General features: G+C 41.9%; 1 pseudogene; it reads right to left on the bottom strand.

The window, feature by feature from the left end:
- Positions 1 to 1,521: 1,521 nt before the first annotated feature.
- Positions 1,522 to 2,621, bottom strand: LOC114636816 (annotated as a pseudogene).
- Positions 2,622 to 10,624: the final 8,003 nt, after the last annotated feature.

Genomic DNA, 10,624 nt, shown 5'->3' on the forward strand with positions numbered 1-10,624 from the left:
AGTATGATTGCTGTATGTTGTCTTAGTTAGGGTTTTATGGCTTTGAAGAGACAACATGACCAAAGCAACTTTTTATAAGTAGGGGAGCAATGAGACAGGTCTGAATCTGCCTTTAGAATTCTGTTCCCATGGAAAGAGTGGCTCTTGTGTTAGGGGAGGGTTCAAGCTGGCTTGAGAGCTGGGACAGAGCAAAGAGTTGGAGGAGGGAGGTTAGAAGGGAAGATCTGTGGGATGGAAAGGATGGACAGTGAAGACTCCAACAGGTGGTGTGCTACAGAGGTGAGATAGATTGTGGTGTTGGGACTAGGCAAACTGAAGGAAGAGAAGATCTGTAGGCAGTCTACCTGATGTGCTGGCCGGTGTGGCCTGGAGACATTGTTCTCAACCCATGAGTACCTATCCCTTTGGAGTTCTAATGATCAATTCATAGGGGTTGAAATATCAGATATCCTGTATATCAGCTATTTACACTATGATTTATAATAGTAGCAATGTTATAGTTATGAATTAGCCACAAAATATTTTAATGGTTCTGGTTGACCAAAACTGTTTCAAGAGGTCTCAAAATAAGGAAGTTTGAGAATCACTAGATTAGGGTGTATAAATCTATAATGAATCAATTTTGTCAAATGTTCTCAGAACAGATAAAAGATTTTTGCATGCCTTGACTGAAAAACACATCTCTCGAAGGAGTAGACTCCCTCCACTTTGGCCTACTGTACTCAGTTGTCATGAAAGCATGATGGTGGACTTCTAATTTGCAAACATTAAGTGCCAAGATAAAAGACATAGGGTTTCTACTACTGGTAGGACAGTGAGGGGTCTGCACAAACATCCACAGTAGAACTTGACTGATTGGAGTACATGGAGTTCTCTGAACAAAAGCACCTCTGGAATCCACTGACTGATTTCAAAGTTTTATTCATATTATATTTTATTTGGTTAAAGTTTTATCAACAGAGTTTTTGTGGCCATGGAGACCAGAGGAGGGCCTCAAATCCTCTGAATTACCACTTACATGTGGTTTAAAACTTCCCTGTGTGTGTTTGTTACATAAACAGAGTTCTTTGAGAGAGCAGTAATTGTTTTGCAGCTGAGGTCCCACAAACTGAGTCTTTAAAAAGAAAGTCTTCATTGCCTTTCCTTCTCTGATGAGAAATCACTCATGTTTGATTTCTCCTTTCCTCTGGTTATCTGTTCTGCTCAATCTAATGCAGACAGGTTTCTCCAGAGAAACTCATTTGGTCTGTGCTTATGACAAGCACCTAAATTGAATCCCAGGTTCCAAGTCATCCAACGAAAATTAAACAAGAACATCAACAGTGTAGATGTCAGGTAGAGTGTCCTAGACTGCAGTGCTGCCCTTCTCCCACTGACAATTTTAACTTTTTACAAATGTTTTAAATCCTGAGTCACCATGCTGCTTCCCAAGATTTACTGTAAATGATCCCACAATAACATTGACTAACCAGAAGTCATTGGTAACAACACTGGTTGTTGGTAAAACAAGACAGGTGTAGGTCATAGCTGGCCAGCCCCTGAGATCACTTTAGGCTCCAAGAAAAGACACTGTGCAGAAGTTGGGGACTGCAATACTTCAGGCACTAAGTGTGGGTGTGACTACACCATTGACTTCCACTTGGAAGTCTTAAAGACCTCAGAAGCAAAAAGTGTAATGAAATCCAAGGACTGAGTCTTCAGCTTCTCTGTGCTGTGGAGTTCAGCCAAGATGAAGAGTGTGTACAGCATTCTCCACAGAGAGATTCCTGCAAAGGGCATCCTCACACAGGACCTTCAAGCCCTCCAGGCCATACTTGTCAGCAGCTACCAACGCACCAGTGGCCACCGAGTAGCTGTGGAGTTGTGGCACCTTCCCAGTGTAAATGAAGCCCATCATCTCCTTGAAGACTTGGGGATTCAGGTCATGTATCTCAACGCAGTTTTTTAGGCTCTCCTCCATCTGATGTTCAAATATGGCTCTGAAAACTGAAGATCGAGCTGCTAGGATGGCCTTGTGAGCCCTGAATTAATGGCCACCTACCAACAGGCAGCAGTCTGTGAACAGGGAATTCTTCCACAGTTCGCCTAGGTCATCTGTCAATAAATGCCTTGGTTCCTTGATTGTCAGTGTCATGTTCTGTCCAGGCATCCTAAACAAGGATCCTACTTTGCTCACCTGGCAACAGATGGTGAAGTTGTCCTCAAGGATAGGCCAATTCCTATTGGAGAGGAGGGAATCTCGAATAAGGAACCTTTTGAGTTCCCTGAGTTGGTTTTGCAGAAAGCTTACAACCTTAGAACTCTTCATACACTGATATTTCTCTCCTTGGGAATTTATGATCCAGAACTTGAACTTTGCCAAAACTGGGCTCTCTGGACAGCTGTGCAACACCAGGAAAATTGACAGGTAATCTTTGCTTTTTTCATCAACCCCATTTGGGTATACTCTCAAATACCATGCCACTTTGTCACTGGCCTCTAATGAGAACACTGGGATTGTAGTGTTTTCCCCTAATTCCCCCCATGCAAAATGAAAAGTTGCTAATGGTCCACTTGTAACAGAATTGCTGAACACTGATCTGTGAGGAGCCCCAGCTCTCGCCTTCCAGATCTCCTGCCATTTCTCCTGGAGATTGTTTGAAGGTTAAAGTTGATCTGTAAAGAAGAACTAGAAGTTATTTATTCTTCATCCTGTTGGATACAACTATAGATACACTTTAAATTTTAGTTTCAATCTCTCTGTGTCTCTCTGTCCCCTCGTGTGTTTGTGTGTGTGTGTATGTGTGTGTGTTGTGGTGTGTGTATGTTTATTGAATATTAAATTAATGGTAACAAGTTTTGGTAATTCTATCCAACTTTGGAAGAGTATGGAAAAGTTCATAGATTCTCATCTCAAATGTGTTGTATTAGTCAGGGCTTTAGAGAACATATAAAATGAATTGCTCTATATAAATAGAGGTTGGGAGGCAGAGGCAGAGGCAGGTGGATTTCTGAGTTCGAGGCTAGCCTGGTCTACAGAGTGAGTTCCAGAACAGCCCGGGCTATACAGAGAAACCCTGTCTCGAAAAAACAATAAAAATAAATAAATAAATAAATAAATAAAATAGAAAGACTATATATGAGAATAATGTAATGACTGAGGTCCAGCTAATGTAATAGTGTATAATGGGGTACAGAGCTAAACAAAGAATTCTCAACTGAGGAAACTTAAATGGCTGAAAAGTGCCTGAAAAATGTTCAACATCCTTAGTTATCAGGGAAATGCAAATCAAAACAACCCTGAGATTGCACCTCACACCAGTCAGAATGGCTAAGATTAAAAACTCAGGTGATAGTAGATGCTGGCAAGGATGTGGAGAAAGAGGAACACTCCTCCATTGTTGGTGGGATTTCAAGATGGTACAACCACTCTGGAAATCAGTCTGGCAGTTCCTCAGAAAATTGGACATAGCATTATCTGAGGACCCAGCAATACCACTCCTGGGCATATACCCAGAAGATGCTCCAACATATAACAAGGACATATGTTCCACTATGTTTATAGCAGCCTTATTTATAATAGCCAGAAGCTGGAAAGAACCCAGATGTCCTTCAACAGAGGAATGGATACAGAAAATGTGGTACAAAAAAAATGAATTCGAAAAATTCTTAGGTAAATGGATGGAGCTAGAAAATATCATCCTGAGTGAGGTAAGCCAATCACAAAAGAACACACATGGTATTCACTCACTGATAACTGGGTATTAGCCTGGAAGCTCACAATACCCAAGATTCAACTCACAGACCATGTGAAGCTGATGAAGAAGGAAGACCAAGTATGGATGCTTCGGTCCTTCTTAGGAGTAACAAAATACTCAAGGGAGCAAATATGGAGACAAAGTGTGGGACAGAAACTGAAGGAGGGGTTGTCTGGAGACCATTCCACCTGGGTATCCATCCCATTTACAGTCATCAAAGGCAGATGCTGATGTGGATGTCAGGAAGTACATGCTGACAGGAGCCTGATATATCTGTCTCCTTAGAGGTCTGCAAGAGTCTGACTTATTCAGAGGCGGATGCTCACAGCTAACCATTGATCTGACCCAGGGGTTCCCAATGGAGGAGTTAGAAAGAAGACTGAAGTAGCTGAAGGGGTTTTTGGCCACTTAGGGAGAGCAACAACACCAAACACCCAGAGCTCTCAGGGTCTAAATCATCAGCCTGGGAGCACATAGGGAGGGACCCATGGCTCCAGCTGTATATATAGGGGAGGATGTCCTTGTTGGGCATAGGTGAGAGAGGAGATCCTTGATCTCATGAAGGTTGGATGCCTAATATGGGGGAATTCGAGAGTGGGGAGGTGGGAGTGGGAGGGTGTAGCGAGCCATTCTGCTGCTCCAGTCCACAGGTCAGGGAGCAAGAGAGAGAGTGGGGACAGGGACGCAAAGAATGGAGACAAGACGAAGTCTGGTCAAAGACGAAGACTGCCTACTGGAGACGGAGACTGAGTCTGTCTGCTCTCTGTCAAGTCTGTCTAGTCGAAGTCTGTCTGGAGACGAAGTTTGTCTGCTCTGACTAGTCTGTCTGCTCTCTTCCTCTGACTCTCCGTCGAGTCTGTCTAGCTCTCTGTTGAGTCTGACTAGCTCTGACTGACTTCTGAATCTGTCCTGGCCTCTCCTTTTATATCTCTCCTGAGTCAATCAAGTGCTGGGATTAAAGGCATGTGCTACCACTGCCTGACCTTGACTGAAAAGATCAAGATAATTATCAGTGTGTTCAGCAGTTGTAAACAAGTCTCTTGTCAGGGTATATGGCTCAAGATGGCTGCAAAGATAATAGCCGCTTTCAGCTCAGAGTCGGCTCCCAACAGGAGTGTGGGTGAGGGCACATCCTCATAGAAGTAGGAGGAGGGGGGATGGGATAGGGGGTTCCTGGGCAGGGGGGGATGGGGAAAGGGGATTGAAAGACCCCGAAGGGTGACCCTCACTCGGGTCACTGAGAGGGTGTGGACCCAAAGATACTCCAGAGACCATCTTGCTGCAATCACATGAGTCAGGTTTATTATCGGAGCTCTGGCCCGATACGTGCCTCACACAGAGGAATCAACCTTGAGGCCTAAAAGCTTAGGGTTAATATAGGCAAAGGCGGGGGGTGGGGGGAGGAGGAAGTGGGTTGTGGCGCAGTCACACACAATTGGTTGTTTCAAATATCTGCAATGTGTGCAAGCAGATCCCGGGCAGAGGTTTGACTAATCTCAAGGGAACAGTCCCTGGCTCCTGTGGCCTTGGGACTCAGTACGGATGCTTATCTGAGCCAACAGACCATCTGGCTGAATTTAATTCGCAAGTCCTTGGGACCTTTGGTGGAAGTTTTTCCAGAGGAGGCTAAGTTAAACATCACCGGAACAGATGGGTGTTTCAATATTGTTCTCATTCTCAAGTAATTTATCCTTGGGCACCTCCCCTATCTCTTACAGCTGGCTGATTCCCGGAACACTCAATTGACCTTTGTTTCTCTAGCTCTGCATCTTTTACATCGGCCTTGGGTTAGCAAGTTTGCTGACCTGTATTTTTAACTACTTGTATTTATGAGTTAAGGCTTTCTTCTATACTAACTTAAAATTTCTTCTTCAGGGATAACATCTGAAATGTAAATAAAATATATAATAAAAAATGCCTGTTGTTAAAAATAACATTGCTGTGGAGATAATTAAGGTAAAACTAATTTCAGTATCTGAAACTAAATATTCATAGAGACCCAAAAACAAATATTTTGGCAAACTGCTCTAAATGATCAGAGACCAAAGCTAAAAATACAAATAATGACATTGAAATTGAAGGTTTAGTAGACACAGGAACAGATATAATAATGATTTCTTCAAAATCATGGCATCTAGACTGACCTCTATAAGAGGTGTTATTCAGCTTCTAGGAATTGGAACTTTATCTTAGGTAAAACCAAGGACAAAATGGGTATCGGGTCAGAAGAACAAACTGGTAAACTAAAGCCATATATAGCTAGTATAGCTGTGAATTTATGGAGATGTCATTTGTTATTGCCTGATCTCGGACCCCAATTCACTGCTTGATGTCTTGGTGATCTGACCCTCCTGTAGTTTTAGTTATTAACTTATCAGGATAGTGGTAGGGGTAGTTAATAACTACCACTCTCACTCAGAAAGGGTAAGTCTTCCCAGCCATTTCCAGGCTCTCAACTGGAAGGCCTCCCACTCATTAAGGGTTCCAAATTCACAGGCTAAACTCAGCTCCAATATTTACTAATTAATAATTCTACATGTTTGATTAAGGGCATCTTAAGAAAAAAAATTTACCTACAGATGGTTCCACAGACCCTGGATAGCAAAGAAACAGCCAATTCTCTGAAGATTAGACCAACATCCCCAGCCACATTTTCTTTGGTTTCCCAAAGACATGTCCTCCCAAAGTCAGCAGGAAAGAGCTAAAGAGCACAATGACCCTATACCTGCGCCGACCCTATTCTGGCTCCATTATCCTCTCCGTCTAGTTTTTCCTTTTATTTTAAATTAATCCAAATGAAGTTATGTTACCATCCTTTCTAGGGTCCACCTAAGAGTTACCTGGCAATAGCCAGGTATGCCTGTCTCACTATTACAGGAGTTGTTTGCCCCCTCCTCACTCTCTTATTCTCTCTTACTCTCCCTGACTCTATATCCACTTTCTCCCTCTCTCCCCTTCACACTACTCTCTCTTTCTCCACGTGTCACTGGCCAGCCTCTCCTCTTCTTTTTCTCTCTCCTCTTCCTCTCTGTCTCTGTCTCTCTTTGTCTCTCTCTGTCTTTCTATACCTCAACTCTGTTCTCATCAAAACTCAATTCCTCTTCCCATGCTCTAAATACACTCTAATCTACATTCAAGTATATTGTATTCATCAGGGTCCTGTAAGAATGTATAGAATGAACTCCTCTATATAAATACAGAGAGGATATATGAGAAAAGCTTATAGACTGAGGACCAGCTAATCAACAATGGCTAAAGCCAGTACTTACTTAGTGTACAAGGCTTGAAGTCCCAGGTGTTCTTCAGTATATGCTAGAATTCTGAAGTAGCCTAATGCCAGTGAAAAAAATGGACTTGCTAGTAAAATGAGAGGAAGCAGTCATAGACACCAAACTTCCTTCTTCTGTGTGCCTCTATAGGCCTCCAGCAGAAGGTATAGCACAGTTAAGGGTGTGCCTTCTAGTCTCAAGATCTGGATTAAAGGTGTGTGTATTTTCCTGCATCAAGAGTCAGATTAAAGGTGTGTGTTTTTCTCTATTTGAACTGGATCTATCTACTTTAACTTAAGAAAAAAATTTTAAAGATGAACCCTCCAGTTTTGTATGTTACTTAAGTCCACAGGTAATACAGACAAGAAGAATAGCTATCACCAGTGTACTTGGCTTACTGGGGTCAATCTTACATAAATGTAGGGATCATATCAATCTCTGCAAAGCTATTTTTTACCCTTATGCTGGTCTTACATCGATTCCTGCCATAAACATGATCAGGGAAAGGATGTTTTTCTTGTCAGAAGTCTGAGTGTTCACAAAAAGGAAGGCAGATGGAAGAGCTCTTACATGGTAGGGATAAAACAAAGCCCCAAACCTCTGAAGGTGGCCTTCTTCTTTCCTGTGTATTATTCCAATCAGTCCCACCAACCTTGTGATAACTTCTTCCAATTTGGTTGGAGGTCTTGTACCTCCACTTCAGGAAATACTCCTTGGAAATCCCTTTTCAGCATCACTTAAGGATGTAGTTTAGGAATATCCTAAATGTCAGATTTGAAACAGGGGATTCTTCTATCGAGGTCCCAAAAGCACAAGATACAGAGCTACAGATGTTCATAGTTTGCAATAAGTCTAATGGAGAAATAAAAAGATCAAAATCAATTGATTGGTTCATTTAGTATTGAGGGATAAGCAAAATTGGAACAAGACATATAGTAAAGCTAGGAGCTATCCTCTGAGACACCCTACCAGCAGCAAACTGAGACACATGCAGACAGAGCTAAGCATTGAACTGAGGTAGGGGAACCCTATAGAAGAGTTAGGAGGATTAAAGGAACTAAAGGGAATGGCAACTCCGTAAAAAGATCAACAGTGTCAACTTCTGGACCTTGAGGATTTCCCAGAGGCTAAGCCACCAACCAGAAAGCATACATGGGCTTCAATGAGGCCCCAAGCACATATAGCATAGGCCTACCTTCTCTGGCCTCAGTGCAAAAGATCAGGTCGAGCCTAATCCTGAAGTGACTTAATGTCCCAGGAAGGGGGAGTGTCAAGGGGGCACCCTCTCAGAAGCAAAGGGAATGGGAGATGAGTGAAGAACTCTGAGGTGGGGACTCTATGAGTCAACCTTTGGGATGTAAATTAATAAAATAAATAATGAAAAGAAAAAGAAGCCACTATAGAGAGAAAAGGAAGAGAGGAGGCAGTTTTTCCGGGAGAGTTTTTCAGAGACAGGTAGAAGAGAGCAATAGTGACATAGGTATAGAAAGATGGATTGATTCAGAAAACCAGAAAGAGCCAGAAAAGTAGAACAGATTGTCAAAATTGATATGAGGTCAAGCAGAGGAGTTCAGAAAAAAAACTGACAGAACCCAGATTGAATCAGTTATACTGGAGAGGAGTTTTAAATCACTCAGCCAGAGCTCAGAAAGAACTAAGAAGGAGTGAGCTTATTCAGATATAAATCTCAGATGCTAATTATATTTGTGGCCTAAAATAGATTTTAGAAAGACTATAAGCTTCCTGGTCTAGGCCTGGTTGGTATGTGGAGGCAGAAAGCCTCAGAGATGACAATAAATACAGTGTTAGAATAAACACATTAGAAAGACAACTAGGTCATATGTGGAGGTAAGTTTGGTTAAGGCATCTTCAGTTGAGATACCAGTGTCCAGAAACTGTGAAAGATGTGATTCCAGGCTTGTGAGAACTCTGATCTGAGGCTGGGATTCCTCCCACAAAGGTCTTAAAAGAACCTGATGAAGAGTCAGTGATGTTAAGTCTAGCAATAAGCCCAAGGGAAGAATCAAAAATCAAAACAAATTAATTGATTTATCCTGAAGAATGAGCATCATTGGAGCCAGACATACAGGGAGATGGGAGTGGCTGAGCTGATTGAATTCCTGTAGTTATTTCTGTGTCTTCTAGACTGTAGGTCTAAGACATGAAGAACTAGAAAGATGAGAGCTGTAGAGAGAATTTTACATCATAAGAGCAGTAATATCAAACCCTAATCTTTGATATCTCTTGAATATGAGCTACAGGCCTTGAAAAACAGCAAAATATCTCTTTTCAGGACCAGCACAGCAAACATGCAGTCCAAGTCTGTAAATGACAGAAGTCACCAGTGGAGAATGCAGAGCAAGAGGTATTGAGAAGTTGAATACTGCCAATTAAAGTGATTTAATTAAGAAGCATTTAGGATATTCCTAAACCACACCCATAAGTGGCTCTGAAAAAGCATTTCTAAGGAGGATTTCCTGAGGGGGAAGTACAAGACACAAACCAAATAGGGAGGAGTCATCACAAGGTGTGTGGGTCTAAATGGAGTAACACACAAGAAAGAAGAAAACCACTGTCAGAGGATTGGGGCTCTGCTTCCTGACCACCATATAGGAGCTTTTCCACCAGCCCTCCATTTTGTGAACACCCAGACTTCTAACAAGTTAAGGAAAACATACCTTCCCTGATTGTGTTTATAGCAAGAATCAGTGTAAGAACAGCACAAGGGAAATAATACCTCTGCAGAGATTGATATGATCCTTTCATTTATGGGAAATTGACCCCAGTATGCAAAGTACACTGGTGATAGCTATTCTTCTTGTTTGGACTTCCTCTGGACTTAAGTAACATACAAAACTGGAGGGCACATCTGTTAAAATTTTTTCGCTTAAGTTGAAGTAGATAGATCCAGTTCAAATACACACTCTGTGGGTAGAAACACACACCTTTAATCTGAGTTTTGAATCAGGAAAACACACACCTTTAATCCAGATCTTGAGATTAGAAGATACAGCCTTAGCTGGGCCACAACTTCTGCTGGAGGCCTATATAAGCAAATGAAGAAGTAAGCTCTGTGTCTTTGCCTGCTTTCTTTCATCTTACTAGCAAGTCCATTTCTTCACTGGTATTAGACCCTACTTCTTCCAGCGTATACTGAAGAACACCTAACACTTAAACCTCATAGACTAAGGAAGTACTGAATTCAGCCATTGTTAAATTAACTGGATCTCAGCCTATATGTTATTCTCATATATCCTCTTTCTATTTATATAGAGGAATTCATTCTATATCTTCTCTACAGAACCTTGACTAATACAATACACTTGAGAAGGAGAATGTATAAAATTTTCCAAACTCTTCCAAAGTTGGATAGAATAGCCAAACCTAGGTACCATTAATCTAAAATTCAATAAACACACACAGAGACATACACACACATACACACACACACACACACAGAAGGTGGAGACAGAGAGATGAAAACACACATGGAGGGAGAAGGAGAGAGAAGAGAGAGAGGGAGGAGGAGGAGGAGGAGACAGACACAGAGAGACTCATGGAAAAAGAGGGGGAGAGAGAGAGAGAGAGAGAGAGAGAGAGAGAGAGAGAGAGAGAGAG

This window comes from Grammomys surdaster, unplaced genomic scaffold (genome assembly GCF_004785775.1).
Source record: "Grammomys surdaster isolate TR1022 unplaced genomic scaffold, NIH_TR_1.0 124938, whole genome shotgun sequence".
NCBI classification, from domain to species: Eukaryota; Metazoa; Chordata; class Mammalia; order Rodentia; family Muridae; genus Grammomys; species Grammomys surdaster.